Source organism: Octopus bimaculoides, chromosome 13 (genome assembly GCF_046866305.1).
Source record: "Octopus bimaculoides isolate indiv1 chromosome 13, ASM4686630v1, whole genome shotgun sequence".
In the NCBI taxonomy this organism is placed as follows: domain Eukaryota; kingdom Metazoa; phylum Mollusca; class Cephalopoda; order Octopoda; family Octopodidae; genus Octopus; species Octopus bimaculoides.
The window spans coordinates 50,991,266-51,009,996 of record NC_142940.1 but is presented as its reverse complement, the minus strand read 5'-3'; positions in this window follow the sequence as shown (position 1 = coordinate 51,009,996).

Below are 18,731 nucleotides of genomic sequence, written 5' to 3'. Positions count from 1 at the left end.
ATCTATAAAACTACACGAGTAAACATTTTCTCCCTAATAAAATCTAATTTCCTCTTTCTAATGCAATTCCTTTCAACTCCTACTTTCTCTTATGAACCTTTACGAACAATCCAACAACAAATACAAAAAGAAAGGAAGGAGAAACACTGACTGAAACAATCACATTTCGATACTGTAATGACAGTTTCACCGGAAAATGTCGGAAACTTACGGAAAATGTCGGAAGGTGACGGAAACTGTCGGGAAGGGACGGAAATTGACGGAAGGTACCGGGAAATGTCGGAAAATAACGGAAACTAACGAAAAGTCGGAAGGGACGGAAATTGACGGAAGGTAGCGGAAACTAACGGAAGGTGACGGAAACTAACGGAAAATGTCGGAAACTGTCGGAAGGTAGCGGAAAATGTCGGAAACTAACGGAAGGTGACGGAAACTAACGGAAAATGACGGAAGGTGACGGACAGTAACGGAAAATGTCGGAAAGTGACGGAAGGTAGCGGAAAATGTCGGAAACTAACGGAAGGTAACGGAAAATGTCGGAAAGTATCGGAAACTAACGGAAAATGTCGGGAAGTAACGGAAGGTGACGGAAAATGTCGGAAACTAACGAAAATTGTCGGAAGGTGACGGAAATTGACGGAAGGTAGCGGAAAATGTCGGAAACTAACGGAAAATGTCGGAAACTAACGGAAAATGTCGGAAGGTGACGGAAACTGTCGGAAAGGGACGGAAATTGGCGGAAAATGTCGGAAGGTGACGGAAAATGTCGGAAAGTAACGGAAAATGTCGGAAGGTAGCGGAAAATGTCGGGAAGTAACGGAAGGTGACGGAAAGTAACGGAAAATGTCGGAAGGTGACGGAAACTGTCGGAAAGGGACGGAAGGTAGCGGAAAATGTCGGAAAGTAACGGAGGGTGACGGAAACTGTCGGAAGGTGACGGAAAGTACCGGAAAATGTCGGAAGTTAACGGAAGGTGACGGGAAGTAACGGAAGGTGACGGAAAGTAACGGAAAATGTCGGAAACTAACGGAAGGTAACGGAAAATGTCGGAAGGTGACGGAAACTGTCGGAAAGGGACGGAAGGTAGCGGAAAATGTCGGAAACTAACGGAAGGTGACGGAAAATAACGGAAACTGTCGGAAGATGTCGGAAACTAACGAATAGTAACGGAAAGTGTTGGAAACTAACGGAAGGTGACGGAAAGTGTCGGAAACTAACGGAAGGTAACGAAAACTGTCGGAAGGTGACGGAAGCTGTCGGTAAAGGACGGAAATTGACGGAACGGAAACTAACGAAAAGTGACGGAATCTCCACCCACTGCTACCGCCTTGCTCTCCACCCGCTGCTATCTCCTTGCTCTCCACCCGCTGCTACCTCCTTGCTCTCCACCCGCTACCGCCTTGCTCTCCACCCGATGCTATCTCCTTGCTCTCCATCCACTGGTAGCTCCTTGCTCTCCACCCGCTACCGCCTTGCTCTCCACCCGCTGATATCTCCTTGCTCCCCACCCGCTGATAGCTCCTTGCTCTCCACCCGCTACCGCCTTGCTCTCCACCCGCTGCTATCTCCTTGCTCTCCACCCACTGGTACCTCCTTGCTCTCCACCCGCTGCTATCTCCTTGCTCTCCACCCGCTGATAGCTCCTTGCTCTCCACCCGCTACCGCCTTGCTCTCCACCCGCTGCTATCTCCTTGCTCTCCACCCACTGGTACCTCCTTGCTCTCCACCCGCTACCGCCTTGCTCTCCACCCGCTGCTATCTCCTTGCTCTCCATCCGCTGATAGCTCCTTGCTCTCCACCCGCTACCGCCTTGCTCTCCACCCGCTGCTATCTCCTTGCTCTCCACCCGCTGCTAACTCCTTGCTCTCCACCCGCTACCGCCTTGCTCTCCACCCCCTGCTATCTCCTTGCTCTCCACCCACTGGTACCTCCTTGCTCTCCACCCGCTACCGCCTTGCTCTCCACCCGCTGCTATCTCCTTGCTCTCCACCCGCTGATACCTCCTTGCTCTCCACCCGCTACCGCCTTGCTCTCCACCCGCTGCTATCTCCTTGCTCTCCACCCGCTCATAGCTCCTTGCTCTCCACCCGCTACCGCCTTGCTCTCCACCCGCTGCTATCTTCTTGCTCTCCACCCGCTGATACCTCCTTGCTCTCCACCCGCTGATACCTCCTTGCTCTCCACCCGCTACCGCCTTGCTCTCCACCCGCTGCTATCTCCTTGCTCTCCATCCGCTGATACCTCCTTGCTCTCCACCCGCTACCGCCTTGCTCTCCACCCGCTGCTATCTCCTTGCTCTCCATCCGCTGATAGCTCCTTGCTCTCCACCCGCTACCGCCTTGCTCTCCACCCGCTGCTATCTCCTTGCTCTCCATCCGCTGATACCTCCTTGCTCTCCACCCGCTACCGCCTTGCTCTCCACCCGCTGCTATCTCCTTGCTCTCCACCCGCTGATACCTCCTTGCTCTCCACCCGCTACCGCCTTGCTCTCCACCCGCTGCTATCTCCTTGCTCTCCATCCGCTGATACCTCCTTGCTCTCCACCCGCTACTATCTCCTTGCTCTCCACCCACTGGTACCTCCTTGCTCTCCACCCGCTACGGCCTTGCTCTCCACTCGCTGCTATCTCCTTGCTCTCCACGACATTTTCCGCTACCTTCCGTCAATTTCCGTCCCTTTCCGAAAGTTTCCGTCACCTTCCGACATTTTCCGTTACCTATTGTCGGAAACTAACGGAAGGCGACGGAAACTGTCGAAAACTAACGGAAAATGTCGGAAGGTGACGGGAAGGTACCGGAAAATGTCGGAAAATAACGGAAACTAACGAAAAGTGACGGAAGACAACGGAAAGTAACGGAAAATGTCGGAAACGAACGGAAAATGTCGGAAACTGTCGGAAGGTAGCGGAAAATGTCGGAAACTAACGGCAGGTGACGGAAACTAACGGAAAATGTCGGAAAGTAACGGAAAATGTCGGAAAGTGACGGAAGGTAGCGGAAAATGTCGGAAACTAACGGAAGGTGACGGAAAATGTCGGAAATTAACGGAAGGTAACGGAAATTGTCGGAAGGTGACGGAAACTGTCGGAAGGCAACGGAAAGTAACGGAAAATGTCGAAAGGAAACTGTCGGGAAGGTAGCGGAAAATAACGGAAACTGTCGGAAACTAACGAAAAGTGACGGAAGACAACGGAAAATGTCGGAAGGTGACGGAAAGGGACGGAAATTGACGGAAGGTAGCGGAAACTAACGGAAGGTGACGGAAACTGTCGGAAGGTAGCGGAAAATGTCGGAAACTACCGGAAGGTGACGGAAAATGTCGGAAACTAACGGAAAGTGACGGAAACTGTCGGAAGGTAGCGGAAAATGTCGGAAACTAACGGAAGGTGACGGAAACTAACGGAAACTGTCGGAAAGTGACGGAAGGTAGCGGAAAATGTCGGAAACTAACGGAAAATAACGGAAAATGTCGGAAACTAACGGAAAATGTCGGAAGGTGACGGAAACTGTCGGAAAGGGACGGAAATTGGCGGAAAATGTCGGAAGGTGACGGAAAATGTCGGAAAGTAACGGAGGGTGACGGAAACTGTCGGAAGGTGACGGAAAGTAACGGAAAATGTCGGAAGGTAGCGGAAAATGGCGGGAAGTAACGGAAGGTGACGGAAAGTAACGGAAAATGTCGGAAGGTGACGGAAAGGGACGGAAGGTAGCGGAAAATGTCGGAAAGTAACGGAGGGTGACGGAAACTGTCGGAAGGTGACGGAAAGTAACGGAAAATGTCGGAAGGTGACGGAAAATGTCGGAAACTAACGGAAGGTAACGGAAAATGTCGGAAGGTGACGGAAACTGTCGGAAAGGGACGGAAGGTAGCGGAAAATGTCGGAAACTAACGGAAGGTGACGGAAAATAACGGAAACTGTCGGAAACTAACGAATAGTAACGGAAAGTGTCGGAAACTAACGGAAGGTGACGGAAAGTGTCGGAAACTAACGGAAGGTAACGAAAACTGTCGGAAGGTGACGGAAGCTGTCGGTAAAGGACGGAAATTGACGGAACGGAAACTAACGAAAAGTGACGGAATCTCCACCCACTGCTACCGCCTTGCTCTCCACCCGCTGCTATCTCCTTGCTCTCCACCCGCTGCTACCTCCTTGCTCTCCACCCGCTACCGCCTTGCTCTCCACCCGCTGCTATCTCCTTGCTCTCCACCCGCTGATACCTCCTTGCTCTCCACCCGTTACCCCCTTGCTCTCCACCCGCTGCTATCTCCTTGCTCTCCACCCACTGGTACCTCCTTGCTCTCCACCCGCTACCGCCTTGCTCTCCACCCGCTGCTATCTCCTTGCTCTCCACCCGCTGATAGCTCCTTGCTCTCCACCCGCTACCGCCTTGCTCTCCACCCGCTGCTATCTCCTTGCTCTCCACCCACTGGTACCTCCTTGCTCTCCACCCGCTACCGCCTTGCTCTCCACCCGCTGCTATCTCCTTGCTCTCCACCCGCTGATAGCTCCTTGCTCTCCACCCGCTACCGCCTTGCTCTCCACCCGCTGCTATCTCCTTGCTCTCCACCCGCTGCTAACTCCTTGCTCTCCACCCGCTACCGCCTTGCTCTCCACCCCCTGCTATCTCCTTGCTCTCCACCCCCTGCTATCTCCTTGCTCTCCACCCGCTACCGCCTTGCTCTCCACCCGCTGCTATCTCCTTGCTCTCCACCCGCTGATAGCTCCTTGCTCTCCACCCGCTACAGCCTTGCTCTCCACCCGCTGCTATCTCCTTGCTCTCCACCCACTGGTACCTCCTTGCTCTCCACCCGCTACCGCCTTGCTCTCCACCCGCTGCTATCTCCTTGCTCTCCATCCGCTGATAGCTCCTTGCTCTCCACCCGCTACCGCCTTGCTCTCCACCCGCTGCTATCTCCTTGCTCTCCACCCGCTGATACCTCCTTGCTCACCACCCGCTACCGCCTTGCTCTCCACCCGCTGCTATCTCCTTGCTCTCCATCCGCTGATACCTCCTTGCTCTCCACCCGCTACCGCCTTGCTCTCCACCCGCTGCTATCTCCTTGCTCTCCACCCGCTGATACCTCCTTGCTCTCCACCCGCTACCGCCTTGCTCTCCACCCGCTGCTATCTCCTTGCTCTCCACCCGCTGATACCTCCTTGCTCTCCACCCGCTACCGCCTTGCTCTCCACCCGCTGCTATCTCCTTGCTCTCCATCCGCTGATACCTCCTTGCTCTCCACCCGCTACCGCCTTGCTCTCCACCCGCTGCTATCTCCTTGCTCTCCACCCACTGGTACCTCCTTGCTCTCCACCCGCTACGGCCTTGCTCTCCACTCGCTGCTATCTCCTTGCTCTCCACGACATTTTCCGCTACCTTCCGTCAATTTCCGTCCCTTTCCGAAAGTTTCCGTCACCTTCCGACATTTTCCGTTACCTATTGTCGGAAACTAACGGAAGGCGACGGAAACTGTCGAAAACTAACGGAAAATGTCGGAAGGTGACGGGAAGGTACCGGAAAATGTCGGAAAATAACGGAAACTAACGAAAAGTGACGGAAGACAACGGAAAGTAACGGAAAATGTCGGAAACTAACGGAAAATGTCGGAAACTGTCGGAAGGTAGCGGAAAATGTCGGAAACTAACGGAAGGTGACGGAAACTAACGGAAAATGTCGGAAAGTAACGGAAAATGTCGGAAAGTGACGGAAGGTAGCGGAAAATGTCGGAAACTAACGGAAGGTGACGAAAAATGTCGGAAATTAACGGAAGGTAACGGAAATTGTCGGGAGGTGACGGAAACTGTCGGAAGGCAACGAAAAGTAACGGAAAATGTCGGAAGGAAACTGTCGGGAAGGTAGCGGAAAATAACGGAAACTGTCGGAAACTAACGAAAAGTGACGGAAGACAACGGAAAATGTCGGAAGGTGACGGAAAGGGACGGAAATTGACGGAAGGTAGCGGAAACTAACGGAAGGTGACGAAAACTGTCGGAAGGTAGCGGAAAATGTCGGAAACTACCGGAAGGTGACGGAAAATGTCGGAAAGTAACGGAAAATGTCGGAAACTAACGGAAAGTGACGGAAACTGTCGGAAGGTAGCGGAAAATGTCGGAAACTAACGGAAGGTGACGGAAACTAACGGAAACTGTCGGAAAGTGACGGAAGGTAGCGGAAAATGTCGGAAACTAACGGAAAATATCGGAAACTAACGGAAAATGTCGGAAGGTGACGGAAACTGTCGGAAAGGGACGGAAATTGGCGGAAAATGTCGGAAGGTGACGGAAAATGTCGGAAAGTAACGGAGGGTGACGGAAACTGTCGGAAGGTGACGGAAAGTAACGGAAAATGTCGGAAGGTAGCGGAAAATGTCGGGAAGTAACGGAAGGTGACGGAAAGTAACGGAAAATGTCGGAAGGTGACGGAAACTGTCGAAAAGGGACGGAAGGTAGCGGAAAATGTCGGAAAGTAACGGAGGGTGACGGAAACTGTCGGAAGGTGACGGAAAGTAACGGAAAATGTCGGAAGGTGACGGAAAATGTCGGAAACTAAGGGAAGGTAACGGAAAATGTCGGAAGGTGACGGAAACTGTCGGAAAGGGACGGAAGGTAGCGGAAAATGTCGGAAACTAACGGAAGGTGACGGAAAATAACGGAAACTGTCGGAAACTAACGAATAGTAACGGAAAGTGTCGGAAACTAACGGAAGGTGACGGAAAGTGTCGGAAACTAACGGAAGGTAACGAAAACTGTCGGAAGGTGACGGAAGCTGTCGGTAAAGGACGGAAATTGACGGAACGGAAACTAACGAAAAGTGACGGAATCTCCACCCACTGCTACCGCCTTGCTCTCCACCCGCTGCTATCTCCTTGCTCTCCACCCGCTGCTACCTCCTTGCTCTCCACCCGCTACCGCCTTGCTCTCCACCCGCTGCTATCTCCTTGCTCTCCACCCGCTGATACCTCCTTGCTCTCCACCCGTTACCCCCTTGCTCTCCACCCGCTGCTATCTCCTTGCTCTCCACCCACTGGTACCTCCTTGCTCTCCACCCGCTACCGCCTTGCTCTCCACCCGCTGCTATCTCCTTGCTCTCCACCCGCTGATAGCTCCTTGCTCTCCACCCGCTACCGCCTTGCTCTCCACCCGCTGCTATCTCCTTGCTCTCCACCCACTGGTACCTCCTTGCTCTCCACCCGCTACCGCCTTGCTCTCCACCCGCTGCTATCTCCTTGCTCTCCACCCGCTGATAGCTCCTTGCTCTCCACCCGCTACCGCCTTGCTCTCCACCCGCTGCTATCTCCTTGCTCTCCACCCACTGGTACCTCCTTGCTCTCCACCCGCTCTCCACCCGCTGCTATCTCCTTGCTCTCCATCCGCTGATAGCTCCTTGCTCTCCACCCGCTACCGCCTTGCTCTCCACCCGCTGCTATCTCCTTGCTCTCCACCAGCTGCTAACTCCTTGCTCTCCACCCGCTACCGCCTTGCTCTCCACCCCCTGCTATCTCCTTGCTCTCCACCCACTGGTACCTCCTTGCTCTCCACCCGCTACCGCCTTGCTCTCCACCCGCTGCTATCTCCTTGCTCTCCATCCGCTGATACCTCCTTGCTCTCCACCCGCTACCGCCTTGCTCTCCACCCGCTGCTATCTCCTTGCTCTCCGCCCGCTCATAGCTCCTTGCTCTCCACCCGCTACCGCCTTGCTCTCCACCCGCTGCTATCTCCTTGCTCTCCATCCGCTGATACCTCCTTGCTCTCCACCCGCTACCGCCTTGCTCTCCACCCGCTGCTATCTCCTTGCTCTCCGCCCGCTGATACCTCCTTGCTCTCCACCCGCTACCGCCTTGCTCTCCACCCGCTGCTATCTCCTTGCTCTCCATCCGCTGATACCTCCTTGCTCTCCACCCGCTACCGCCTTGCTCTCCACCCGCTGCTATCTCCTTGCTCTCCACCCGCTGATAGCTCCTTGCTCTCCACCCGCTACCGCCTTGCTCTCCACCCGCTGCTATCTCCTTGCTCTTCACCCGCTGATACCTCCTTGCTCTCCACCCGCTACCGCCTTGCTCTCCACCCGCTGCTATCTCCTTGCTCTCCATCCGCTGATACCTCCTTGCTCTCCACCCGCTACCGCCTTGCTCTCCACCCGCTGCTATCTCCTTGCTCTCCATCCGCTGCTAACTCCTTGCTCTCCACCCGCTACCGCCTTGCTCTCCACCCCCTGCTACCTCCTTGCTCTCCACCCACTGGTACCTCCTTGCTCTCCACCCGCTACCGCCTTGCTCTCCACCCGCTGCTATCTCCTTGCTCTCCATCCGCTGATACCTCCTTGCTCTCCACCCGCTACCGCCTTGCTCTCCACCCGCTGCTATCTCCTTGCTCTCCATCCGCTGATACCTCCTTGCTCTCCACCCGCTACCGCCTTGCTCTCCACCCGCTGCTATCTCCTTGCTCTCCACCCGCTACCGCCTTGCTCTCCACCCGCTGCTATCTCCTTGCTCTCCATCCGCTGATACCTCCTTGCTCTCCACCCGCTACCGCCTTGCTCTCCACCCGCTACCGCCTTGCTCTCCACGACATTTTCCGCTACCTTCCGTCAATTTCCGTCCCTTTCCGAAAGTTTCCGTCACCTTCCGACATTTTCCGTTACCTATTGTCGGAAACTAACGGAAGGCGACGGAAACTGTCGAAAACTAACGGAAAATGTCGGAAGGTGACGGGAAGGGACGGAAGGTACCGGAAAATGTCGGAAAATAACGGAAACTAACGAAAAGTGACGGAAGACAACGGAAAGTAACGGAAAATGTTGGAAACTAACGGAAAATGTCGGAAACTCTCGGAAGGTAGCGGAAAATGTCGGAAACCAACGGAAGGTGACGGAAACTAACGGAAAATGTCGGAAAGTAACGGAAAATGTCGGAAAGTGACGGAAGGTAGCGGAAAATGTCGGAAACTAAGGGAAGGTGACGGAAAATGTCGGAAATTAACGGAAGGTAACGGAAATTGTCGGAAGGTGACGGAAACTGTCGGAAGGCAACGGAAAGTAACGGAAAATGTCGGAAAATGTCGGAAGGAAACTGTCGGGAAGGTAGTGACGGAAAGGGACGGAAATTGACGGAAGGTAGCGGAAACTAACGGAAGGTGACGGAAACTGTCGGAAGGTAGCGGAAAATGTCGGAAACTAACGGAAGGTGACGGAAAATGTCGGAAAGTAACGGAAAATGTCGGAAAGTGACGGAAACTGTCGGAAGGTAGCGGAAAATGTCGGAAACTAACGGAAGGTGACGGAAACTGTCGGAAAGTGACGGAAGGTAGCGGAAAATGTCGGAAACTAACGGAAAATAACGGGAAATGTCGAAAACTAACGGAAAATGTCGGAAGGTGACGGAAAGTAACGGAGGGTGACGGAAACTGTCGGAAGGTGACGGAAAGTAACGGAAAATGTCGGAAGGTAGCGGAAAATGTCGGGAAGTAACGGAAGGTGACGGAAAGTAACGGAAAATGTCGGAAGGTGACGGAAACTGTCAGAAAGGGACGGAAGGTAGCGGAAAATGTCGGAAAGTAACGGAGGGTGACGGAAACTGTCGGAAGGTGACGGAAAGTAACGGAAAATGTCGGAAGGTAACGGAAGGTGACGGGAAGTAACGGAAGGTGACGGGAAGTAACGGAAGGTGACGGAAAGTAACGGAAAATGTCGGAAACTAACGGAAGGTAACGGAAAATGTCGGAAAGGGACGGAAGGTAGCGGAAAATGTCGGAAACTAACGGAAGGTGACGAAAACTGTCGGAAGGTGACGGAAGCTGTCGGTAAAGGACGGAAATTGACGGAACGGAAACTAACGAAAAGTGACGGAATCTCCACCCACTGCTACCGCCTTGCTCTCCACCCGCTGCTATCTCCTTGCTCTCCACCCGCTGCTACCTCCTTGCTCTCCACCCGCTGCTATCTCCTTGCTCTCCACCCGCTGATACCTCCTTGCTCTCCACCCGCTACCCCCTTGCTCTCCACCCGCTGCTATCTCCTTGCTCTCCACCCACTGGTACCTCCTTGCTCTCCACCCGCTACCGCCTTGCTCTCCACCCGCTGCTATCTCCTTGCTCTCCACCCACTGATAGCTCCTTGCTCTCCACCCGCTACCGCCTTGCTCTCCGCCCGCTGCTATCTCCTTGCTCTCCACCCGCTCATAGCTCCTTGCTCTCCACCCGCTACCGCCTTGCTCTCCACCCGCTGCTATCTCCTTCCTCTCCAGCCACTGCTACCTCCTTGCTCTCCACCCGCTACCGCCTTGCTCTCCACCCGCTGCTATCTCCTTGCTCTCCACCCGCTGATAGCTCCTTGCTCTCCACCCGCTACAGCCTTGCTCTCCACCCGCTGCTATCTCCTTGCTCTCCATCCGCTGATAGCTCCTTGCTCTCCACCCGCTACCGCCTTGCTCTCCACCCGCTGCTATCTCCTTGCTCTCCACCCGCTGCTAACTCCTTGCTCTCCACCCGCTACTGCCTTGCTCTCCACCCCCTGCTATCTCCTTGCTCTCCACCCACTGGTACCTCCTTGCTCTCCACCCGCTACCGCCTTGCTCTCCACCCGCTGCTATCTCCTTGCTCTCCACCCGCTGATACCGCCTTGCTCTCCACCCACTACCGCCTTGCTCTCCACCCGCTGCTATCTCCTTGCTCTCCACCCGCTCATAGCTCCTTGCTCTCCACCCGCTACTGCCTTGCTCTCCACCCGCTGCTATCTTCTTGCTCTCCACCCGCTGATACCTCCTTGCTCTCCACCCGCTACCGCCTTGCTCTCCACCCGCTGCTATCTCCTTGCTCTCCATCCGCTGCTATCTCCTTGCTCTCCATCCGCTGATACCTCCTTGCTCTCCACCCGCTACGGCCTTGCTCTCCACCCGCTGCTATCTCCTTGCTCTCCACCCGCTGATACCTCCTTGCTCTCCACCCGCTACCGCCTTGCTCTCCACCCGCTGCTATCTCCTTGCTCTCCATCCGCTGATACCTCCTTGCTCTCCACCCGCTGCTATCTCCTTGCTCTCCACGACATTTTCCGCTACCTTCCGTCAATTTCCGTCCCTTTCCGAAAGTTTCCGTCACCTTCCGACATTTTCCGTTACCTATTGTCGGAAACTGACGGAAGGCGACGGAAACTGTCGGGAAGGGACGGAAGGTACCGGAAAATGTCGGAAAATAACGGAAACTAACGAAAAGTGACGGAAGACAACGGAAAGTAACGGAAAATGTCGGAAACTAACGGAAGGTGACGGAAACTAACGGAAAATGTCGGAAAGTAACGGAAAGTAACGGAAAATGTCGGAAAGTAGCGGAAAATGTCGGAAATTAACGGAAGGTAACGGAAATTGTCGGAAGGTGACAGAAACTGTCGGAAGGCAACGGAAAGTAACGGAAAATGTCGGAAGGTGACGGAAACTGTCGGGAAGGCAGCGGGAAATAACGGAAACTGTCGGAAACTAACGAAAAGTGACGGAAGACAACGGAAAATGTCGGAAGGTGACGGAAAGGGACGGAAATTGACGGAAGGTAGCGGAAACTGACGGAAACTGTCGGAAGGTAGCGGAAAATGTCGGAAACTAACGGAAGGTGACGGAAAATGTCGGAAAGTAACGGAAAATGTCGGAAAGTGACGGAAGGTAGCGGAAAATGTCGGAAACTAACGGAAGGTGACGGAAACTAACGGAAAATGCGGGAAGTAACGGAAGGTAACGGAAATTGTCGGAAGGTGACGGAAATTGTCGGAAAATGTCGGAAACTAACGGAAGGTAACGGGAAAGGTCGGAAGGTGACGGAAGGTAGCGGGAAATGTCGGAAAGTATCGGAAACTAACGGAAGGTGACGGAAACTAAAGGAAAATGCGGGAAGTAACGGAAGGTGACGTAAAATGTGGGAAACTAACGGAAGGTAACGGAAATTGTCGGAAGGTGACGGAAATTGACGGAAGGTAGCGGGAAATGTCGGAAACTAACGGAAGGTGACGGAAAATAACGGAAACCGTCGGAAAGAAGCGGAAACTAACGGAAAATGTCGGAAGGTGACGGAGACTGACGGAAATTGACGGAAGGTAGCGGAAAATGACGGAAAGTGACGGAAACTAACGGAAAATGTCGGAAAATGTCGGAAGGTGACGGAAAGTAACGGAAAATGTCGGAAACTAACGGAAATTGTCGGAAGGTGACGGAGCGGAAAATGTCGGAAACTAACGGAAGGTGACGGAAAATAACGGAAACTGTCGGAAAGTAACGGAAAATGTCGGAAGGTGACGGAAACTGTCGGAAAGGGACTGAAATTGACGGAAGGTAGCGGAAAATGTCGGAAACTGTCGGAAGGTGACGGAAAATGTCGGAAAGTAACGGAAGGTGACGGAAACTGTCGGAAGGTGACGGAAAGTAACGGAAGGTAACGGAAAATATCGGAAGGTGATGGAAACTGTCGGAAAGGGACGGAAGGTAGCGGAAAATGTCGGAAACTAACGGAAGGTGACGGAAAATAACGGAAACTGTCGGAAAGTAACGGAAACTAACGAAAAGTGACGGATAATCTCGGAAACTAACGGGAAATGTCGGAAAGGGACGGAAGGTAGCAGAAAGTGTCGGAAACTAACGGAAGGTGACGGAAACTAACGGAAAATGTCGGAAAGTAACGGAAGGTGACGGAATCTCCACCCACTGCTACCGCCTTGCTCTCCACCCGCTGCTATCTCCTTGCTCTCCACCCGCTGCTACCTCCTTGCTCTCCACCCGCTACCGCCTTGCTCTCCACCCCCTGCTATCTCCTTGCTCTCCACCCACTGGTACCTCCTTGCTCTCCACCCGCTACCGCCTTGTTCTCCACCCGCTGCTATCTCCTTGCTCTCCACCCGCTGATAGCTCCTTGCTCTCCATCCGCTACAGCCTTGCTCTCCACCCGCTGCTATCTCCTTGCTCTCCATCCGCTGATAGCTCCTTGCTCTCCACCCGCTACCGCCTTGCTCTCCACCCGCTGCTATCTCCTTGCTCTCCACCCACTACCGCCTTGCTCTCCACCCGCTACCGCCTTGCTCTCCACCCGCTGCTATCTTCTTGCTCTCCACCCGCTGATACCTCCTTGCTCTCCACCCGCTACCGCCTTGCTCTCCACCCGCTGCTATCTCCTTGCTCTCCATCCGCTGATACCTCCTTGCTCTCCACCCGCTGATAGCTCCTTGCTCTCCACCCGCTACCGCCTTGCTCTCCACCCGCTGATAGCTCCTTGCTCTCCACCCGCTACCGCCTTGCTCTCCACCCGCTGCTATCTCCTTGCTCTCCACCCGCTGATACCTCCTTGCTCTCCACCCGCTACCGCCTTGCTCTCCACCCGCTGCTATCTCCTTGCTCTCCATCCGCTGATACCTCCTTGCTCTCCACCCGCTACCGCCTTGCTCTCCACCCGCTGCTATCTCCTTGCTCTCCACCCACTGGTACCTCCTTGCTCTCCACCCGCTACGGCCTTTCTCTCCACCCGCTGCTATCTCCTTGCTCTCCACGACATTTTCCGCTACCTTCCGTCAATTTCCGTCCTTTCCGAAAGTTTCCGTCACCTTCCGACATTTTCCGTTACCTATTGTCGGAAACTAACGGAAGGCGACGGAAACTGTCGGGAAGGTACCGGAAAATGTCGGAAAATAACGGAAACTAACGAAAAGTGACGGAAGACAACGGAAAGTAACGGAAAATGTCGGAAACTAACGGAAGGTGACGGAAACTAACGGAAAATGTCGGAAAGTAACGGAAAGTAGCGGAAAATGTCGGAAATTAACGGAAGGTAACGGAAATTGTCGGAAGGTGACGGAAACTGTCGGAAGGCAACGGAAAGTAACGGAAAATGTCGGAAAATGTCGGAAGGTGACGGAAAGTGTCGGGAAGGTAGCGGAAAATAACGGAAACTGTCGGAAACTAACGAAAAGTGACGGAAGACAACGGAAAATGTCGGAAGGTGACGGAAAGGGACGGAAATTGACGGAAGGTAGCGGAAACTAACGGAAGGTGACGGAAACTGTCGGAAGGTAGCGGAAAATGTCGGAAACTAACGGAAGGTGACGGAAAATGTCGGAAAGCAACGGAAAATGTCGGAAAGTGACGGAAAGTGACGGAAGGTAGCGGAAAATGTCGGAAACTAACGGAAGGTGACGGAAACTAACGGAAAATGCGGGAAGTAACGGAAGGTAACGGAAATTGTCGGAAGGTGACGGAAATTGTCGGAAAATGTCGGAAACTAACGGAAGGTAACGGGAAATGTCGGAAGGTAGCGGGAAATGTCGGAAAGTATCGGAAAATAACGGAAGGTGACGGAAACTAAAGGAAAATGCGGGAAGTAACGGAAGGTGACGGAAAATGTGGGAAACTAACGGAAGGTAACGGAAATTGTCGGAAGGTGACGGAAATTGACGGAAGGTAGCGGGAAATGTCGGAAACTAACGGAAGGTGACGGAAAATAACGGAAACCGTCGGAAAGAAGCGGAAACTAACGGAAAATGTCGGAAGGTGACGGAGACTGACGGAAATTGACGGAAGGTAGCGGAAAATGTCGGAAAGTGACGGAAACTAACGGAAAATGTCGGAAAATGTCGGAAGGTGACGGAAAGTAACGGAAAATGTCGGAAACTAACGGAAATTGTCGGAAGGTGACGGAAATTGACGGAAGGTAGCGGAAAATGTCGGAAACTAACGGAAGGTGACGGAAAATAACGGAAACTGTCGGAAAGTAACGGAAAATGTCGGAAGGTGACGGAAACTGTCGGAAAGGGACTGCAATTGACGGAAGGTAGCGGAAAATGTCGGAAGGTGACGGAAAATGTCGGAAGGTGACGGAAACTAACGGAAAATGTCGGAAAGTAACGGAAGGTGACGGAATCTCCACCCACTGCTACCGCCTTGCTCTCCACCCGCTGCTATCTCCTTGCTCTCCACCCGCTACCGCCTTGCTCTCCACCCCCTGCTATCTCCTTGCTCTCCACCCACTGGTACCTCCTTGCTCTCCACCCGCTACCGCCTTGCTCTCCACCCGATGCTATCTCCTTGCTCTCCACCCACTGGTAGCTCCTTGCTCTCCACCCGCTACCGCCTTGCTCTCCACCCGCTGCTATCTCCTTGCTCTCCACCCGCTGATACCTCCTTGCTCTCCACCCGCTACCGCCTTGCTCTCCACCCGCTGCTATCTCCTTTCTCTCCACCCGCTGACACCTCCTTGCTCTCCACCCACTACCGCCTTGCTCTCCACCCGCTGCTATCTCCTTGCTCTCCATCCGCTGATACCTCCTTACTCTCCACCCGCTACCGCCTTGCTCTCCACCCGCTGCTATCTCCTTGCTCTCCACCCACTGGTACCTCCTTGCTCTCCACCCGCTACCGCCTTGCTCTCCACCCGCGGCTGTCTCCTTGCTCTCCACCCGCTGCCACCTCCTTTCTCTCCACCTGCTACCGCCTTGCTCTCCACATCCTGAGCGGGAGAGCAAGGCGGTAGCGGGTGGAGAGCAAGGAGGTAGCAGTGGGTGGAGAGCAAGGAGATAGCAGCGGGTGGAGAGCAAGGAGACAGCCGGAAACTAACGAAAGGTGTCGGAAACTAACGGAAGGTAACGGAAATTGTCGGAAGGTGACGGAAACTGTCGGAAGGTGACGGAAATTGTCGGAAAATGTCGGAAACTAACGGAAGGTAACGGAAAATGTCGGAAGGTGACGGAAGGTAGCGGGAAATGTCGGAAAGTATCGGAAACTAACGGAAGGTGACGGAAACTAAGGGAAAATGCGGGAAGTAACGGAAGGTGACGGAAAATGTGGGAAACTAACGGAAATTGTCGGAAGGTGACGGAAATTGACGGAAGGTAGCGGAAAATGTCGGAAACTAACAGAAGGTGACGGGAAATAACGGAAACCGTCGGAAAGTAACGGAAACTAACGAAAAGTGACGGAAGGTAGCGGAAACTAACGGAAAATGTCGGAAGGTGACGGAGACTGACGGAAATTGACGGAAGGTAGCGGAAAGTGACGGAAACTAACGGAAAATGTCGGAAACTGTCGGAAGGTGACGGAAAGTAACGGAAAATGTCGGAAACTAACTGAAGGTAACGGAAAATGTCGGAAGGTGACGGAAACTGTCGGAAAGTGACGGAAGGTAGCGGAAAATGTCGGAAAGTATCGGAAACTAACGGAAAATGTCGGGAAGTAACGGAAGGTGACGGAAAATGTCGGAAACTAACGGAAATTGTCGGAAGGTGACGGAAATTGACGGAAGGTAGCGGAAAATGTCGGAAACTAACGGAAGGTGACGGAAACTGTCGGAAAGTAACGGAAAATGTCGGAAACTAACGGAAAATGTCGGTAGGTGACGGAAACTGTCGGAAAGGGACGGAAATTGACGGAAGGTAGCGGAAAATGTCGGAAGGTGACGGAAAATGTCGGAAAGTAACGGAAGGTGACGGAAACTGTCGGAAGGTGACGGAAAGTACCGGAAAATGTCGGAAGGTAGCGGAAAATGTCGGGAAGTAACGGAAGGTGACGGAAAGTAACGGAAAATATCGGAAACTAACGGAAAATGTCGGAAGGTAACGGAAAATGTCGGAAGGTGACGGAAACTGTGGGAAAGGGACGGAAGGTAGCGGAAACTAACGGAAGGTGACGGAAAATAACGGAAACTGTCGGAAAGTAACGGAAACTAACGAAAAGTGACGGAAAATCTCGGAAACTAACGGGAAATGTCGGAAAGGGACGGAAGGTAGCGGAAAGTGTCGGAAACTAACGGAAGGTGACGGAAACTAACGGAAAATGTCGGAAGGTGACGGAGACTGTCGGAAAGGGACGGAAATTGACGGAAAGTATAGGAAACTAACGGAAGGTGACGGAAACTAACGGAAAATGTCGGGAAGCGACGGAAGCTGTCGGAAGGTGACGGAAAATGTCGGAAACTAACGGAAGGTAACGGAAATTGTCGAAAGGTGACGGAAACTGTCGGAAAGGGACGGAAATTGATGGAAGGTGACGGGAAATAACGGAAACTAACGAAAAGTGACGGAAAGTAACGGAAAATGTCGGAAGGTGACGGAAACTGTCGAAAAGGGACGGAAATTGACGGAAGCTAGCGGAAAATGTCGGAAGGTGACGGAAACTAACGGAAAATGTCGGAAAGTAACGGAAGGTGACGGAAAATGTCGGAAAGTAACGGAAGGTGACGGAAAATGTCGGAAATCAGTTAGTTTCCGTTACCTTCCGTTGTTTACCGTCACCTTTCGTGAGTTTCCCACATTTTCCGTTACGTTCCGACAGTTTCCGTGATTTTCCGTTAGTTTCCGACATCTCCCGTCAGTTTCCGTTACTTTCCGACAGTTTCTGCCACCTTCCGTTGTTTACCGTCACTTTCCGACATTTTCCGTTACTTTTCGTTAGTTTCCGTTACTTTCCGACATTTTCCGACAGTTTCCGTTACTTTCCGACAGTTTCCGTCACCTTCCGATATTTTCCGTTGTTTACCGTCACTTTCCGTTACCTTCCGCTAGTTTCCGACATTTTCCGTTGTTTACCGTCCCTTTCCGTTAGTTTCCGACATTTTCCGTCACTTTCCGTTACCTTTCGTTAGTTTCCGTTACTTTCCGACAGCTTCCATTATTTTCCGACATTTTCCGTCACCTTCCGTTAGTTTCCGACATTTTCCGCTACCTTCCGTCAATTTCCGTCCCTTTCCGACAGTTTCCGTCACCTTCCGACATTTTCCGTTAGTTTCCGACATTTTCCGTTGTCTTCCGTCACTTTTCGTTAGTTTCCGTTAGTTTCCGCTACCTTCCGTCACCTTCCGACATTTTCCGTTTCTTTCCGACAGTTTCCGTTAGTTTCCGCTACCTTCCGTCAATTTCCGTCCCTTTCCGACAGTTTCCGTCACCTTCCGACATTTTCCGTTAGTTTCCGACATTTTCCGTTACTTTCCGTCACCTTCCGACAGTTTCCGCTACCTTCCGTCACCTTCCGACATTTTCTGTCACCTTCCGACAGTTTCCGTCACTTTCTGACATATTCTGTTAGTTTCCGTTACTTTCCGTCACCTTCCGTTTGTTCTCGACACTTTCCGTCACCTTCCGTTAGTTTCGGACACTTTCCGTTGTTTACCGTCACTTTCCGTTACTTTTCGTTAGTTTCCGACATTTTCCGTTACTTTTCGTTAGTTTCCGTCAGTTTCCGTTACTTTTCGACAGTTTCTTTCGCCTTCCGTTACTTTCCGACAGTTTCCGTTACTTTCCGACAGTTTCCGTCACCTTCCGCTATTTTCCGTTATTTACCGTCACTTTCCGTTAGTTTCCGACATTTTCCGTTACTTTTCGTTAGTTTCCATTACTTTCCGACAGTTTCCGTCACCTTCCGCTAGTTTCCGACACTTTCCGTTAGTTTCCGACATTTTCCGTTGTTTACCGTCACTTTCCGTTAGTTCCCGACATTTTCCGTTAGTTCCCGACATTTTCCGTCACTTTCCGACATTTTCCGTTACTTTTCGTTAGTTTCCGTTACTTTTTAACATTTTCCGTCAGTTTCCGTGGTTTTCCGTTACCTTCCGTTACTTTCCGACATTTTCCGTTACCTTCCGTCAATTTCCGACAATTTCCTTCTTTTTCCGAGTTTCCGTTACTTTTCGTTCGATTCCGTCACCTTCCGACATTTTCCGTCAGTTTCCGTTACTCTCCGTCAGTTTCCGGCACCTTTCGTTAGTTTCCGTTACTTTCCGACTG